Raw genomic sequence first — 17378 nt, 5'->3', positions numbered from 1 at the left:
AGCCACTTTCCAACACTATGCACAGGCTTGACAGAACTACAAAACAGTGAAATTATGACACTGAAGAGTCTGTAGACACTGTCCCAAACAGCAACTTCACTTAATTACACAGTATAAACCAGAATTCATGGTGCATCTTTCTTAAAATCATCACAGAATATAAATAGGCTAGTTAGCTCCCAAGTCATTCAATCCTAAACTTGTACAGCAAAAAAAAAAGTTTTATGTTATTAGCAATTTCTTTATAAATATAAAGCAAAAAACAGTGTTTCCTTACACTTAATTTAATAAGAATATTGCTTATCAGTAAGTCTAACAGAACAGCATAGTAATTGCCTTGCCTGTTTACAAAAACTGCATCCATCAGTTCCTTCAAGTCTGTTCTCTCCAGTTAAACAAGGTTCATGCAGAAAACCATCTTATCTGTATTTTACCCCATCAATTCAGGAACAATGACTCTGCTATTATTGTCTTTTCTGGTTTCCATGTATGTCATATCCCATCTCATTCATCACAACTTTAGATAATCATTATTCAGTCTATTACCTTCTTGCCTTAATTTTCACTGAAAGTTTTATAATTAAGAGATACTTAATTATAGCTTAATCACAATTTTGTTCAGGCAGAACAATTAAAAAACAATTATGATGCACACTGGATAGCATTCCAGGGCCAGGAAAAAAAATGGTAGAGCACCACTTTTCCTTTATCAGTAAAACAGCAACAAAGAAGAGTCTTGATTATTCCCACTAGGAATATATGAGAAATATCTATTCCTCATATTTCTCATATTTTTTTTGTTTAAAAATTGCTTTATTTAGACCATACCAAGAATTCTCCAAAACCATGCCTATCACCTCTATAGTAAGCATTTTTGTAGTCTAAGAATTTCTGAATGCATAAATTCAGAAACAGCAAGCATTTTTAATATTAACATAAAGCTAAGCATGGGGATAAGAAATACCAGAATTCACAAGAGGAATATTTATTTTCATAGAAAAAGACAACGTTAAGCACAAAACAAGGTAGCAGCAAGCATTTAAGACACCATCTACTTGGAGACCCAGAACAATTGCCTGGTGAAATAAAGTCCTCAGGTAAAAGGAAAATGCTCATTCAGCTCAGCAGGCAAAACAATCAGGAGAATCTTCAGTATAGATACTGTAAAAGAACTTCAACAACTGGAAGTTTTACAGCTGAAATTAAAGAAAGGTAGTCTTTTACATCAAAAGATTTGGGTTAGCTTCCCATTGCAATCTAAGGAAAGATCTCATTTGTCTTTTGTTAGCAAAATTGAAAACTTTTCTTACAGAAATTTCCATGAGGAGTAACAGGTATTTCCATTCTGATGTGGTAGAGCTATAAAGCACTGGGTTTCACTTTAAAAATTTCTGTTATATGTTACCAGTAAGCAAAAGTTCTTAATGCAAAATGGCTGGTCCTTTATAGAATTCAAGTCTACAAGTTCATTAAAGAAAACTAACTTCTACAGAGTAATGAAATAAGTGAAAGAAAACTAAACGGGAAAAAAAAAAAAACAAAAACAAACAAACAAAACCCAACTTTGCCCACAATGCTAGGGAAGAAAGGGAAAACCCCAAAGAGAAAAAGACGGCTCAATTATCATTTCTCATCATCAACGTTAACAATATTTTATAGACCAACACCTTGCAAAGCAGATGAAAGAAAATGGATCTAACTTAACCTAGGTTAGGTAAATACAGCTAGATAGGAATTGCAAAACTTCTTGAACGCAAGACCAAAGTTAAGCAATCAACTTGCATAGTCTTGGAGAATTTAATGCCAATATACTTACGTGGAACAACCTCAAAAATCTTAAAACAAAATGAGTTCTCTACATGCAGTGTATAACAAATGTGCCTGCATGCAAGACAATGTTAGATGTTTACACAGCCAACCGCTACAACCATTAATTTTCCCCATATTAAAACAATGTGTTAGTGAACTGTCATTTATTTATACCTTGTCTGTCACCTTAAGTACAGACTATTGTTTTAGACAGAACTGCTGCAACAGATTACATGTTGGGAATGGGGAAAATACCGAGTACAAACCATGCACAGATTCATCTTTCCTGTATAAACTAGGTCAAGTAATGACAAACATCAACCAGACTGCTTCTGGTCTTGGAAATAATACAGCTTGTATAAGTGAAGTCACTGGAGAACAAAAAACACCTGTTCACTTTTAACAGTATCCATAACATTATAACTGACAAGAGAGATTTGCATGTAGATTTAAAACAGTAATAGTAGCTTCAAAGTTGTGACAGCTGTCAATCATACGAATGGAACTTTTGTCCTAAAAGACACCAAACAGTCCCTACAGAAAAGGGGAAAAATCTCACTGCTGTACTTTTTGGGTCCCTGAGAAATCCATGTGAAGAGCAGGTGTATCTGCACTTCAGCTCCACCCCTTTTATGGCACAGTGTAAGCAGTGCCCTTCTCTGGAGACAGCCACGAAATCCCAAGGGACAACTTTATCTGGCCATATCCCATCATTTGGGCTTGCAATAGATGTATGGCACTTGACCTACTGAATTTTAAACCAAATTCCTCTTACTCCTCTCTAATGTTCTTGGTAACTAAAACTCGTGTTTATGATGCAAACTGTAAGGTTCCTAATACTTTTCTTAATATTTCCACACTCTGAAGTTAAAAAGTTGAAGGGGGAATTAATTATATATATTTACATTGCTGAAGCTATCATTACCTATTTGTTTACTTAATACTAATTTTTATATATGACAACCTCTCAATGAATCAGCAGTGCTAAATCTAGAACCCACTGAAAATTATTCAGGTAAATTAATGGTCAGTTTTCTAGAATGTGATGCACAGTCAAATACAGTAAATTACACGTTCTATAAGCTTATGGCTTATGCTCAGTGACAAGTCTGCATTAAAATATCTATTGAAGAATCACATGATGCTTACAGATAACCACCGAATGAAAGCATGAAAAAGACAGTGAGGCCGTATTCTAAAGTGGAAATTAAGAGGATGGTAAAAAATAACAGTAATTGGTGGAGAAGCAAATGGTGGAGCAGATGGGGAGGATAGCAAGGTGTTGAAAAATTAATTAATGATTGAAGCATCTTGAAGAGGAAAACTACTTCACAATTGGTAAGTACCACCATTAATCAATTTATTTTCTTTTTTCAAACAGCCTGTTATGTTGAAAGATTCCCCTACACATTGCAGAAGGATGTAATACCTTCACCATTTCTTTGGGATGAAGGGCTTGTCAACTTATCAATAGGGACTACCAGGGACATGAAGTTCAAATGCAGAAGCTCCGTAATACCTTTTACATTCAAACAAGAATGACACAGCAAAGACGGTATGAAAAAGAAGGCAAGTCTAATGAGAGGTCAAGTTTGTGCACTCTTGTGCATATATGCACACAAAAATCCTATACAAAGGAGTCTCCAAGTGATCATTACCAGTCTAAATACTGCCATAAATAGAAGAAAAGTAAATACTGGTCTTTATTGCTAATATGAAAAGACAGAGGCTACAGAGGAGAGGCAGTCAATGTTTTGACCATGTATGTGTGCATAAAACTTCCATTGTGACAAGAAGGATGGTGTTGCAAATAATTCATGCTCCCTGAATTATGATCACAGGTTATTTGCTGATCTGTTAAGACCTGACTAGTTACATATTCTTTTTGCTAGTTATTTTCCTGTAGTTGTCATCAGCTATCACCACATCACACATTCTTCAAAAGATTACTTTCCTCTGTAATTAGAAAAATGAGAGTAATGAGAGAGGCAACAATGAGCTGGTCTCAATTAAACATTCATCTATGCAATGGAGGCTACAGTCTAGCATTATTTAGCACACCAAAGATATAGTTCATAGTTGTAAGTAAATCAATGCTATGACATACAATTAGTTTTTCAACAAGCAAAAATTACCATTTTCAAACACTACTTAATTTCTTCTTCCACATTTGGAGCAGATAATCCACCAACATGGAATTTCTGCTCCAGTGCCTCCACCAGCATGTGTTCTGCTGCCATTGATAGCAACATTGCCCTAGCTACTAAAACATGAACCAGAAGTTTTACCTCATGTCCAGCAGCTATCACGGGGCCTTTCCTCTTGCATTTATTAAATTATTTATTTATTTGTTGGGGGTTTGTCTCCTAATACAAATCTGAACTGCTGAATACCGACACCATTTTTTGTGCAAGTTAAAGGTATGATACTCTAGGCCTTAGTTATCAGACGATGTTTGTAAATCCAGGTCAACAGACATGCTTACACTTGATCCAAAAGGCTAAATCCCCTCTCTTCAACCAACAGATTTGAGAAAAAAAGTCACAAAGACTATCTTGTCAAGAATACATAAAGATTATTCTTCTAGCTGCTGCAGTGTAACACAACTACCTAAAAGCCTTGGCAGTTAATGACTTCCTTTAAACAAACAAACAAAATGAAACAACTGCAAACAAAAAACTGGGAAAAAAAAATCAACTCAGGTCCATAACTTTCATACCTTCGTAGAAAAGAATTGCACACATCAGCCTTAGCTTTGTCTGTTAAAGAACCTGGATGCTGGACACATTTCACCCTATGCCACAAAATAATCTTTTCTTCTTGATGAAAACAGACCAAAAAAAGGCAGAAAAGGGAAATAAAATTTAATGGCAAGTCAGTACTTATTGTTTGGCTAGATTTGTTTGTATACCTCTTCTTTTTTTTTTTTGAGAAAAACAAAAAAAAAAACCCTGACAGCCAGTAGGATCAAACAATAGAATTACATTACATTTCCATAATAAAGCCCATAATTATAATAAAGCCCTTTTGCAAACATAAGCAATTTCTCTTTGATAGTGTTTTTATCCTTTGATAAACTGCAAATTAGTGCACCTCAAGCCAATATTACAGTCTTCATATAAGCATACGCTATCCACTTACAAGCTTAAGTGATTCCTCATGCACTCAAGTATTAATTTATATTTTAACTCAACTTGTCCTTCTGCTAAGAAGATACCTAAACCAAGTAACATGACTAAATCAAAACATAAGGGAAATAAAGAAAGGACTATTTGACTATCTGTAATAGAAAAATACTACTGGTTCACATGACAGGTCCCTCTAGGCTAAGTTCTGTACCGAATACCACCTAGTAGTTAGTTTCTCTCCATCAGAGAGAACTCTAAGGTTCTGAAAGGTGACACCCATATCTAGGGAGAAGATATTTTTTTTAAACGTAACTTCTAACAGATCAGCAGGTGTGGTGGGTTGAATCCAGCCAATAGCCAAACACCAAGACAGCTGCTTGCTTTCTCATACAACAGCGAGAAAATAGGAGAAAAATGAGAAGGTAAAAGAAGTCCATAGCTTGGGCTCCATCTGTGACAGTGGTTGCTCAGAACAGAAGACATGGTTGGTTGTGTTGTTGAGAAGCAAAGCCAGCACAGGCTGAATCACCACTGCACTTGCAGTTTCTTGTGACATTTATCCTCCATTTGTTTGGGTGATTCCTGCTGTAGCACTTCTATAACATTAACTCAAACCATGAGTTACAACAGCTTACATGTATACTGATTACAGTCTCCATCCTCTGACCTTCTGGACCAGGCTCCTGAGTTACTACTGCAACAACATCCACCCATTGCACCTATACCAGCACGACTCTTCCATGGGCTTCAGTCCCTCTAAGGGATTTTTTTTCTGCTACAGTACGGGTTTATTCATGGGCCACAGTCCCTTCATGGGTGTTTTTGCTTCAGTTCACATTTGACTTCATGGATGTCTGATATTCCATTACAGGAATGGCAGCAATGCCAGGGTCATACGCTGGCCCAAGTATCAAAAATTCATTTGTTATCAAAATTTTAACCAGGCAGCAAAGTAAGATGAAAGCAGGTAAGATATCAAACGCCAAAAATGAAAACCACCCACTAACAAGCCATAGGTTCTAACATACAACAAAGTAAATGAGCCCCGTGGCAAGCATGGGAGCCTGCCAATTAACAGCTAAGTACTTGTAACAACTATAAATTCAGCCTAGCATACTACAATAAAATCTGATGTAATGTCAAACCCCTTAAGCATCATGTTGTGCAACAAAAACTCTTGTGGTGGCTTAACCCAGGCCAACAGTCAAATATCTTCAGAAGCACTTGGTCACTCCCCTGTCCCTTGGGAAGGGGAGAAAACGGAAGGGAGGCATGAAGTATTGTGTATCAAGACAGATTATTTAACAGGTGAAGCAAAAGCTGCATGTGCAAGCAAAACAAAGGCAGAATTTATTCACTCTTTCCCATGTGCCAGCAGCTTTTTAGCCACTTCCTGGAAAGGAGGGACTTAGCATGCATGGTTCTACTTGGGAAGACACAAGCCATAACCATAAATGTCCCTCACCTTTCCTTCAGCTTTCTTTGCTGACCATAATGTTATATGGCATACAACATCCCTTTGGTCCACTGAGGCCAGCTGTCCTGGCTGTGTTCCCAGCCATCTTCTTGGCCACCTCCAACCTAGTCACTAAGGCAGAAAGGGGAAGGAGTAGAGTGAGAAAAAAAGAAAGTCTTGATGCTGGACAATACTCAGCAATAGCCAAAACATTGATGTGTTGTCAATAATATTTCAGTTACAAATTCAGAACACAAAACCATACAGCCTCCTACTAAAAGAAATTAACTTCACCTGAAATAGACAGAGTACAGTAGGGAAGAAAGGCTAATGAATTAAGGATAACAATACTCTTCTGGTGAACCTTCTTAACTTCAGTAGTTTGCAACTTAAGGACTTCCTCAGATGGTAGCCTTAGGCATTTGATTGGCTAGCTTGTGTTATTATTCAATTTTAACTAGAATTTTAAAAATCCACAAAATAAAACCTACTAATCTCTTTTGAATGTATGTAAAGTACAGGCATACATTCTGTATGACAGTGTTACTGTAACTTCAATTCACACGTTTCATCTCCACTGGAATGGTTCTGTCCAGGGAATTACACATGGAAATAAGATTTCAAGCCACATACTGCATGCCCTGCCACCCCCCCCCCCCCCCCCAAAAAAAAAAAAGTAAAGAAAAAAAAATTATTTGCACTTCAAAGACAGTCTGCATGCATGCCACCAACTTGGGCTATCACACCTGAGGTTACCAGACCTTTCCAGACCTTTGGAAATCTTGGAGGCGTGGTCAGAATTCTCATATTCTACATAAAAGAGTTCAAGAAAACTCAGAAAAATAAAGCAAGCCCATAAAGCTGGTGAAGCATGCACATTTTCCCAAACACTTGGTAATCGGAACCACGACTCTTACAACCTTTCTGACCACATGCTTATATCTCCCCCCGTAAATATTTGCATTTCTTTTCCCTTTGATCATTTATCATATTCTGGGAAGCCCATATTTTCTGCATTGATTTTCTCTACCATATTTCTCACTGTTTTGTCTGTCCTCACACATCCTACCAGTTCAGCAAACCTGTGTACTCTGCCTCTTGCACACTCAGCATGAAAACACGTTTCATCAGTGCCCACATGACTTTAGATACCCCTCAAAAAAATCTATACACAGATCAATCCCTTCCTATCACACTATAAAAACTGCATCCACAACAATTTGAATGGAAATTTTGCATAAAACTATCAAATAGTTCCATAAAGCCATTTTGCATATTCTATCTTGGGTATTAGGACAGTAACATATCATGCAAGCGTACGATCTGACATAATTTCAGGCATTTAAAGAAGCAATAATTTTGATATATATTATTCTCTCCCTCTGCAACAACTTGCACTTCAGTTCTAGTAACATTTACTTTCATTTGTATTGCAAGAAAAATGAAGGTTGCATCACATTTGTTAAAATTCAATCCCTTGCTTATAACTTCAGCGAATTTTACTAGTTAAGAGTAAAATTTTCATGCTTTTCTCTCCTTAAGGCTATGTTAAATTTATTTAGATGTATCAGTGGAAACAGCTCAACCATTTCCCAGAAAGAGGTCAGTGAAAAAAAAAAAAAAAAAAATTTGTGAAACTACCTACATAAGTAGATGGGGTTTTTAACACTGCTTACCACTTTATGATTTTCATTCTGCAGAGGATGAGCAGGCAATCCAAAAGTTATATCTGATGTCTTGATAAACAGATCTGAAAAAGCATTTGGGAAACAGAGGAATCTTATTTTTCCAAGCTTTAAGTGAGATATGTATTCTAATTCTTTGCAAGGTCTAGCTTTCCTTGACATTCCCTAGTCACTTAAACCATACACTTTGGCAGTCTGTTACTTACTAGCATGCAAGTTGTATGAAAACTACACTTCTATTTACCAAGGATAATACTATCCAGTTTGCAGTATCTTCTGGTACAACCAAAACAGAACTAAGTCGTCTACACACAGAGCTATACCATCCAGGATGAGTAGACCACATCTATATTCGATTGCTCTATCTTCCATGAGTTTCCCAGAAGTGTTATACCTTTATGCCAAAGGTCAATCACAGGAACTTCAGGTATCAGCATGTCCCCAGCTTACACACACTAATGATTCAAGTTCACACTGTATCTCTAGCTACTTATGTTAAGAATGCAAACAGTAAAATGTAGGAATATCTCCTTGTGTAAGGCAAATCCAAGGCTGAGATGTGAACAATGAGTATTACATGGGCTTTAGCCTTTCTCGTTTACCTTGGTCCCCTAAAACTAGTGAAGAGAAATTATTAGCCAAATCAAACTACAAAACCCACATCACTGCTCTGGTAGCCTAAAGGGCTCACAACATGTACTTGCTCTCTGACAATATTAAACTTTCTTTTTTAATTCCCCAGACAGATGGTTGCACAATCAAGGAAGAATTACTATTCAGAAAAAATTATTTTAGGCAATTTATTTGAGACCTCACAATCCTCTATTTTACATATTACTAGTAGACAGGAGAGACCAGCTCCACAACCCACATGCTTCTCCCTTCTCACTGTGGGGATTCAGCTGTCTCTTACTGAAGGTAATTATGCTGTAATTAAGAAACCCTTAGCTGAGCAGATGTTTGATGAAGTTGGTTGTGGTGGACTCAGCCCCAACAACACCTGACTTACTTACCCAGACAGCAGAAAAACAGCTTGGACAAAGATTATCACAAGTGCACAGCCCAGGGTTTTCTCAGAATAAACTTGAGTTATACAATACAGAAGTCATGCTCTATGCTGTACTTAGAAGCATAGTTTATGTTGAATCTGTAAGGTGGGGAGGAGGGGGGAGAAGAGAGGGGAAATGAAAAAATGATCAGATAAAATTAAATTATACATAGAGTTTAGATTTTCTGTATTCCAGTTAATGCTGACTTGCAGCAACTTTCAAAGGGCTAGAAAAGCTGTACCTTATTGCACATGCTTAGAAAAATAATCCTCAAGAACAATGTAGGAAAAATTGTCTCCCAGGTGACAGAACAGGAAGTTCTCTTTAAAAAAAAAAAAAAAGGAAAAAGGAAGTTTAAAGTTCTTGCTTTGAAGTCAGATGTAGTTTACCTTCTCATGGTAAATAGGCAACAGATTCATCTCCACAGCTCAAGTAGGTTCTGCATGTACTTCTTGTGGATAATTTCCTGAACCATGAGCAGAATAGGCCTTGAAACAGTGGTCCCAAGATAACCATTAAAAAAGGAATAGCACATATCTGACGTCAACATTTCCTGCTACTTAAAAGAGGCTGAAGCAAATATTCAACCTAGATTTCCAGCCAATTTTTGGCAGACAGCTACATTTTAGATGCTGGACTCTGAATACTCCAGAGATAGTACAACCACCTCAATTTCAAACGTTTCTCCTGAATGTTTTGCCTGACAACTATTTGGTTGCTAGGGAGAAACTCTCCTTAGATACTACTAGCCTATTATTTGCTAAATTTTGAGGAGGTAAACTGAGTGACAATAACAAGCCTGTAGACATTATCTAATAGATCCTACTGACCCCAGTAGTCACAGGCAGTCAATGAGAAGTGAGTTGCCCAAATGTCTGTCACGTCTTCTCTAGGTGTAATCAGTAGCTTTCAAGCCTGGACTGAATTCCAGATTAGTGGTTTAAATTCTTAGGCTTTATATTTATTAAACTCATTTGAAAGGCAACCCTTCTCCGTTGACATGCTTGTGGAATTACTAAGACCACAGTCTGAGCTGGAACTTAGTAATATATGAGTAGACACCGCTGGTAAGACTTTCAGCTTCAAAAAAATCTACTTTCTTACTTGTTCAGAACAACCCTTTATCTGTCTCTGAGGCACACTGAAAGTAACTGCTGAACTGGAGATGCAAGAATGTGGCTGGAGATGCATGTTATTACTGAATTAGTTGGAAATGTGAAGGCTAACCTACTGTATCTAATACTCCTGGATTAACTTCTATCTGATTGAGTTTCACTCATCTTCTCTAGGACAGCCAATTCAACGCAGTGAGATTAATTATTCTGGAAGGCTGATAATGGTTAAACCTGCTCTTGCAGGCTAATCTAGATCAGCATTCCATATGCCCTGTGCAATTATTCCACTATCGTCTTGTAAAGACTCTTTTTAGGTCACGTAAATATTTGCTTACCTGAAACAACTTTCACAATCAATTCCTAAAATACATTATCAATTAGGATTTTGTTCTTTACACAAGGGGGTTAAGATCTCTTCATTTACAAAAAAACTGTATTTGCCAATAATTCACATTTCAGTTCTACCACAACACACAGCAACATTTATATGAATTATAAACAACTCATTCAGTCATATATTTTAATATATGTTAAAACTTAATTAGCCTCTTATGTCAACCCAATTATGTATTTTTAAATGTCTGCTTTTCTTATTTGCTGTAAGTAAGCTTTTAAACACAAAATATACTAAGCAGCATTTCATCTGAATTGTATCAAAGTTATTGAAGCATGAGGTCTACATAACCAGTGAAGCAGAAGACCATGCTATTACATGGATAAATGCTCCAGAGTTACTGAAGCAACACAAAAACAATCATAGAAACATGCCTTTGAAACCTCATAAGCAACTCATTTTGGAAAAAAAAGTTTCTGTATGTGTACATACACATGAATACACACACACACATAAACACAAGTCATCTGACATCAAAACTCCAAAACGGATATACCTGGCTTTGATTAAAAAAAAAATAAATAAATCCACTCACCTCCTCCCCCAAAACAACAGGAAAGTCAGAAGTCAAAGCTATCTACCTATGAGACTTAAAAAAAAATAAAATTCCTTCCCTATGGTTTATTGTTCTTTTTCACATGTTCAAACAAAGGAGAATGAACAGTTCACAACCCATTTTAACTCAGTAAACGCCGTCACCTCACAGTAGCTTCAGCACCCCCCATCTTACAAACTCCTATGGGGCTCCAAGGGGTTTATGCTTGTGACATAATGCAACTCATACTCAGGTGATCTGGGATTAGACCCTACCTCCTGGCCTGCATTCTAGATAGCCAAACATATGCCTATGTATGTAGGGCCTGGGGGCACTTTCTCCTCAGGGTGACTAGAGAGGTACTTCAATCCAGATGCTCCAGCTCCCAACCCTCCAGCAGCTGCAGCCACCACCAAGTCTATAAGGGAGGGGTTCAACGGCAGGGCTGGGGCTTTTCCAGAGAGTGGACATGAACAACTGGCCTTGAACTCCTTCGTTTAAAACAAATAAACAAATGAAACAAAAACAAACAAACAAAAAAAAAAGGCAAAAAGGCCACTGTAAATCTATGTGAGTTTATACAAAGCACTACAGCTGAGTCCTGCAGAGCTGCACCCTGCTCTCCATGCAACGTGTGGGAGCACAAAGCAGCACCAACACCCAGAGCAAGGCAAGGCTGAATACCATAGAGAAGCTGTCAGAACATGAAATTTTAGTCTTCTTCACGCAGCGATGCAGGAGAGCACACTTAGCAGCCTGCAGCCTTGATATCCTCTCAAAAATAGGTGCTGTTATAGGCTGCCCATATAAATAGCACTCTCCCAAGGCCTCCATTTACCTGCTTTGTGCTTTCTGCCCCCATCTTTCCCCAGCCCTCCGAGCTTACTCCACTTCACAAACATGAATTTCCACACCGCCCTCACCATGGGCTTGCTAGCCTGCAGCAGGAAAACATTTGCTCTCTCACCACGGTGTGGGAGGGGTTTGGCTCAAATAAGACACCGCAGGGCCGGGCTGCTTCACCTCACCTACCAGCTCCCAGGGTGTCCCAGCCTTCTCAGCCACAGCTTACCAGCACTGGCTGGTGCCTTGCAGGGCTGGGACTTCATAGGAGGTCGGCAGCAGCTGGTTGGGGCAGGTCCCTTTTCTGCAGTGTTTGTGCAGCACCTGCGAGGTTTTGATTCAAGCCTCTCCCCATGAACCCTGGGGCAGCAAACTCTGCAGCCTAGCCCAGGCCTCAGTGACAGGGGCACTGGCTGTGGGGGTGATGGCAGGCCAGCTGCCACCTCAGCCCACAGCCTCCACAGTGAAGGCAAAGGCTACCGCAGCACCAGGCCAGTGTCTTTGATCCAGGCTCACCACTTCGTAAGTAGTTTTTTCCCCTGTTTGCAAGTGTTTTCCATGGCATACAGTAAGGCTAGCATGGAGCTCATCCGTTTCCAACTGCAAACATTTGTTCATTACCCCAGGCTGATCAGCAGGATAAAGAACAAACATTTCTGCACTGATGAAGTGGGGCAATGAATAAATACCTTGGGACTAGCCAGTCTTTAACATTTACAGTTGTTTTAGTTAACTGCAGTTGTTAATTTATGTATGCCACTACCCAACCAAAAATTCTAATCAGCATAGTCCCAAAGTGAAAGCCTTCTATTTCTTATATTTTAATTATTTACTTACTAAAATTAACAAATTCAGACTGTCAATATATTTGTCTGAAGAGACTCTTTAGAGAAGTAATCTCTAGGACAAGAAACCATAGCATACATTCGTTAATCTGTGCATGGTTGTCAGAGGAGCTAGAATGGGGGTTTTTTTCCTTCATTCAAAGCCCATACACTTTTCATTACAGAAAACTTCCCTAAGCAATTTGTTTTCATAATAACAGAAAAGACAAATGAAAGCAGTCAAAGAATGAAACTAATCCAAGCATTTTTGCGAGGCAGCAACTACCACCCATAGCCAGGGACATACCTGCTGCAGCACTAACGGCAACATGAGAACAGCCAAACCAATGTACCGCAAGAAAAATGCGCTACAAGACAGGGTGGGGCAGCAAGATTTTTGAACGTGAAGTTTAGCCAGGGGGTAATTTTTACAAGCAAGTAATAAAACCGCTCAGGAGGGCTGTTTTACTTAAAACGGTCCTGATTTTAACTAACCTGTTATGAATTTTCTGCTATACTCACCTGCGTTTTGGCTGCATGTATTTCCGACGTGGGGGGTTTTTTGCTTCTTTGCAACTGGAGCCGAACCAGAAGGATTAAGCGAGAAGTGTTTGATCAGACGTTGCTGCCCTCTAGTGACTACACAAAACAGTCTGTTGTAAGAGTATCTGCTGAGAGGTTTCTGTGCTCTCAAGATAAAAGTATGTTGGGTGTCATTAAACTATAATCTAATTTTATGAGAGAAATCTTAGTTAATCTTAGCCTTAAAGTGTCGTTCGAATAAACAGAGAACTTGAATGTAAATAAATAAATATTTCTGTAAATTGAATGTTTAATACAATAAATGATCACAGATTACAGTGTCCAATATTTTGTGTTGCATTAAAATACTGCATGACAAGTAACTCAGAAAAGTTGTACCTACAAACAGGAAATCTGTATTACATGACAACTAGCTTAGTGAACAAATGGGTCTAATTTATCTAAGAAACATTTTATGTATGTGATAGTGCTGTGGGGTTTTCACATAAAACAGCGTCAGACATTTCAACAGACAACAGGATGAATCATAAATTGCACCACTGTCTTCATTCTTCATTCCATATATTATGCATGTGCAGAGTTGCCTGAAATTTCAGTAGGAGTAAATGAGTAGTGTGAGATTTGTTAAAAATTCAAATGTTTTTTGTTGGGGGGGTCATATAAAATCTGTATTTTACAGTAGACAAGTTTTTTTAGTTCCAGATTTCCAGTGTTTTGTGACTCTGTTTTTTGTTAAAATGATAGATGTTAACTCTCATGGGACCTTGCTCATATAGCAAACTGCTGAAAATCACACCCTTTGATGCATTTTCTTAATGTGCAAATCCCAAATCTCGTTGTTCCACCAGCATAAATACCAGTTAAGTGGACTAAATTATAACAAACTGAAACATCACAGTAAACCAGTGCAAACCTTGGTTTTCATCTTTATTGTAACAAGCTGGTGGAGAACATCTGAATCCTACAGACATAATCTTCCAGTTAGACTTCACAATCATTTGTAACAATATAATCAAATTACCACAGCTAGCAACATAATAATGTGACTAGTGCAGGTTTATTGGTGGGAAAGGGGTTTTGAAAGAGTTAATGCATCATGTAATCAGTCTTGAGAAGCTTAACCATTGGTTTTTAAACGAGAGTATGAGATGGTTGCTTTATGAAATTATTGCTGATTTCTCAAATTAAACATCCTTAAACTCCTATTTCCTCCCAATAAAAAAAAAAGCTATAGCCACTCAAGTATAGTTACAAATTAGAAAAAGGAATACTCTGTTCAAAAATTACTGTTCATGGTGTTGTCATCTGGTTTAAGCCATTACCTAGGCCTACGTTTGATGCTATTAGGACATTAAATTCAGCCTCTGACCAAATGAGATTAGAAGATAAATAGATGGTGTATTTATGTAAACCACAATATTTCCTTTTCCAAGTTCTTAGGCTTTATTTAAGCAGCATGCACAATAGATGGTCCAGGGAAGATTCTTCTGGACCTCACTTCCATTTCCCTTTGCTAAAACCCAAGATGAATGTGCAAAGCAAGTAGGAAAGGAATCAGACATGTTGTGAAGAGTGAACACAATAAGAGCACATACCCAGGCCTAACAGATCAAAGTCAGTCCTGAGTCCATAATGTTGTTTTGGTAGTGCAAACTTCTTTTCTGTAGCTAGCTTCAGTAATATTCTCTTTTGAGCCAGATTAATACTGAAAAGAAAGGTCATCTTGTTCATCCACCTTTACAGTCTTTCCGTTTGCCAGTGCTTGGTTTCTCATGCACTTACGCTCTGACTAGGAGGACACATCCCAGTTTTTGGTTAACCCAAGACTACAGTGCTCCGGGTGAATGTAGCAAAACTGTTTCTTCTGTCATTAAGAACCTTTTATCTCTGTAATGAGCCTGGCAGAATGGAGGGCACTAAATACTGAGCAGCTATCTGACTAATAATCAACCCCTGGGACACATGTGTACTCGTTTAGATCCCTGCACTGCACTTTTCTACTCCACTCCTAAGGTCTTATCTGAAAATAATCAGTGATAAAAACAACTACTCACATTTTCTTGTCAGAAATCAGACAAATGCCAACCACTCTCAAAGTGTCTACCACCTGGGCTCTTCTTTATTAAGTTGGCAAAGAAACTATCACATGATTATCTGAGAAACTTCTCCCTGAGACAGAGCAGAAACAGGCCCAGGAGTGTCAGAAGGCAGAGCCCTTGAACACAGTGAGGCAGAAAAGGATGGAAGTTTGCAAAATAATAGCTATGGGTGAAAGAAAAATAGAAGACATGAATAATTGAAAGTAGGTGAATGTGAGGAGTGTAGAAAAGCATGGAAAGAGGATAGTGAGAGAATGGGATGAAGAGGTAGGTAGAGACACAGAACAAAGTTAAAAATAAAAAGACTAAAATAAAAACTAGAAAACTCCATGACCTGGAAGAACAGTAAGCCTGGCCAAAACTGCAGGTCAACGTTTTCCGTTCAAATATTCAGTTAATTTTTTTGGATATATGACTTTACTTAAAAAAAAAAAAAAAATTTAAATGTCTTGATATATACTCAGTTGTTTAAATCTCAAATTCAAAATAAGTTAGAAAAAGATGGGGTTTAATAAGATATTATGACTTAACAAAATGTTTACAGAACTTGACAAAAAAGAACAAAACAAAACAAAAAACGAGATTAAACCTGTTTATACCTCTGCTTATACCTCTTTCATTGAAAGTTATGTAGGCACTTACTTGCTTCACTGGTTGGGTTTTAAAACTCCCCATCTAGTTTCAAATGTATTCTTTGGAAGTATAATTTTACCACTTCTATTCAACAGAATCCTACCAGTACCTAATCACCATAGATATTTCATACTCACGTCACCTGTTTGTTCCAGTCACTGAAAGTGTCATATTCTATTTTGAATCAGTTAAAAGCCTGATGTAGGAAAGCCACTATACACAAGCATGCATATCCTCCCCAGTACAACTCTTCCTTTAACATGCAGAAAAGCTCTCTCTCTTTTACACACTCAAAATGATCTATGTATGTCCCCGATTTTGGAAGGACAGATTTTATATCCATCTGTCCTGGGTTCAGCAGTAGCAGTCATGTTTTTTTTTTTTTCCTTTGTGTCAGCTGGTGCAGTGCTGTGTTTTGACTTCCAGCCTGAGAACAGTGTTGGTGAAGTCGATGTTTTCAGTTGTTGTTAAGTGATGTTTACCCTGACCAAGGACTTTGTGAGGCTCATGCTCTGCCAGGGAGGAGGGGAAACTGGGAGGAAGCAGAGACCGGGGGCGCCTGACCCGGGCTAGCCAGGGAGGTATTCCATACCACAGCACGTCATGCCCGGGGTGGGGGGTGACTGGGAGTTCCCCGGAAGGACACGGGCTTCCAGGTGGAACTCGTCTTCTTGGCTGGTGGTATCGTATTCTCTTCCCTTGTTATTTTCCCTTATCATTGTTGTAGTTGATAGTTGCGGTGGTGATTTGTGTACATTGGTTGCTGGACTGTTCTTGTCTCAACCCGTGGGAGTTGCACTTTTTCGATCCTCCTCCCCGTTCCTTCCGGGAGTGGGGAAGGGGAGAACCCCGGTGAGGGGGGGGGACGACACGGACCTCGATTGTTGTCAGCTCGGCACCACTCACTGGGAGTGAGTGAACAAGTTACCTGACTGGGTTTAAACCACGACAGTTCTTTTTGGAAAAAATATGGAACGCTTCACGAATTTGCATGTCATCCTTGCGCAGGGGCCATGCTAATCTTCTCTGTATCGTTCCAATTTTAGTATATGTGCTTCACTGCTCCAGTTATTCATGTTCCTCTTCAAAAAGCACAGCTATTCTGTGAGAGCTGTAGCACACAAATGCTCCATGAAGTCTTTAGGAAAGACACCATTTATTCCTTGGGACTACGTTGCAAACTAAATCATTCATGAAAAGTTTGAAAGAGGGTCATTCTGAGGCACTTCTGTACTCAAACGTTGATGCACATTCCCAAGCAGTTA

General features: G+C 38.4%; 1 non-coding gene across 1 annotated transcript; it reads right to left on the bottom strand.

Annotated features, from left to right (window-relative positions):
- Positions 1-17076: 17076 nt before the first annotated feature.
- Positions 17077-17178, bottom strand: LOC130592281 (U6 spliceosomal RNA). Its single transcript, XR_008970508.1, has one exon. It is a non-coding gene; the product is annotated as a U6 spliceosomal RNA (small nuclear RNA).
- Between the last annotated feature and the right edge of the window lie 200 nt (positions 17179-17378).

Source organism: Pezoporus wallicus, unplaced genomic scaffold, assembly GCF_028554395.1.
Source record: "Pezoporus wallicus isolate ANWC-B61680 ecotype Strahan unplaced genomic scaffold, APGP_CSIRO_Pwel_v1 contig_2776, whole genome shotgun sequence".
In the NCBI taxonomy this organism is placed as follows: Eukaryota; Metazoa; Chordata; class Aves; order Psittaciformes; family Psittacidae; genus Pezoporus; species Pezoporus wallicus.
Note: the sequence above shows the minus strand (reverse complement) of the source record. Positions and strands in the feature narration are given on the sequence as shown.